The sequence below is a fragment of the Echinops telfairi genome, unplaced genomic scaffold (assembly GCF_000313985.2).
Source record: "Echinops telfairi isolate 266 unplaced genomic scaffold, ASM31398v2 ScPeMD7_443;HRSCAF=831, whole genome shotgun sequence".
In the NCBI taxonomy this organism is placed as follows: domain Eukaryota; kingdom Metazoa; phylum Chordata; class Mammalia; order Afrosoricida; family Tenrecidae; genus Echinops; species Echinops telfairi.
This window is the reverse complement of record NW_022104341.1, coordinates 5,762,674-5,764,400: the sequence shown is the minus strand read 5'-3', so window position 1 is coordinate 5,764,400 and position 1,727 is coordinate 5,762,674.

The window sequence follows — 1,727 nt, the reverse complement described above, 5'->3', positions numbered from 1 at the left end:
ATGCATCATCTTAATATCTTATTTCACTTGATGAGCTTTTGTGGGGTGAGGTGACAATGGTGCTTTCCACTGCTTGATTGATTTATTTTCGGGGTCATAAGAATAGCACCCTGTCTCAGCACAAGTGATGGCCTTGGAAAAAAGTCTGGGTTGTTTCAGAGCTGTTCTTTCAAAGCATGGCATGTTTCCCCTCGACGCTCTTTTTTCTGGTCAGAACCCAAGGCACAAATTTCTCAGTGACCTTCTCATTCCCAAATCCTCTGTTAAAATGCACTGAACGGAGCTCCAAGACAGTCCAGATGACCTCCCCATCTCTCCAATGGTCCATCGTCGTTAGTCTCTGAGCAAAAGTGCATAGATTTTGTCAACATTTTTGCCCATTCGGGAAGTTGATGGATATCTAGAACGAGGTTTATCATCAAACACATCACCTTTTTTGAAACGAGAAAACCACTTGTACACTTGCATTTTTCCCATCGCGCTGTCCTTGTAAGCTGTGTTCAACATCACAACAGTTTCTGCGGCATTTTTCCTGAGCAGGAAACAAAATTTCACAACTGCATCCTGTTCTCTTAAATTGGCCATCACAGAAAACAAGGTTCAAGTGAAACTGCTTTTATGAAAAAATTCACTGTGATCAGACAGAACCTTCCCAGGTGACACCAGTGGGTACACTAACTCAGGGCGAGTTGCTCGATGCTTGCCTTGCAGGGAAAATGCATACTATAAAAGCTGTGCCCAGTGGAAATTTTGCCCAATATATTTTGGGGGTACCCCTCATGTACTTTTGTTTGTATTTGCTCTGTATGCAGAACAAATCATCAGAGAAGCTGAACTATATAAAAAAAGAACATAGCATCAGGATTGGGGCAAGGCCTATTAACAGTCTCAGGGGAAGGTTTGTAGACAAACTCAGATACGCAGATGGCACAACCTTGCTTGCTGAAGTTCAGGATTAAAGCATTTGTTGATGAAGATCAAGGACTGCAGCCTTCAGGATAGATCACAACTTGTAACAGTTAGGCTTTCTGTCAACTTGGCTGGGCCAGAATTCTCAGTGTTTGGGCAGATGAGGCCTCCCCCATAACATGATCTAACATGAAGCAGTCAACTCCATGATGGGATGGGCTGTAAGTCACACCCAGGTCATAGCTCTGCTTACATTTCTTTCCCAGGAGGTGTGGTTCATTTGATAGGCAATTAGGCCCTGTGGGAGCTTCACTTCTTGCTGGTCTGGGTCCTGCATTTGGCTCATCGACCCCGGGAGTTATCAGGGCCTACTCTATTGCCTGCCAGCCTCAGACACATTCAGCTCTGAAGTCACAAGCCTGACTTGCTGACTTAAGAGTCAAGGTGTCTGCCTCCACCAGCCTGTATTCTTCTTGATTCCTGATTCATCTTCTTTCTTGATTGTCAGCCCCAGCAGCTACATATATCAGGAAAAACCTCCAACTTAACATCTGACCCATAGACTTGAACTGAACTGGATTGACCCATTTCTACAACTGTGTGAGTCACTTTCTTGATATAAATTTCTTTCTTTATAGACAAATATCAGGCTTTTCTTCTCTAGAGAACCTAACCTAACACACAACTCAATGAAAAACCAAAATCCACATAAGTGGACCAATAGGAAACACCATGTTAAAGGGAGAAAAGATTGAAATAATCAAGAATTTCATTTTACTTGGATCTACAATCAATGCTCATGGAAGCAGCAGCCAAGA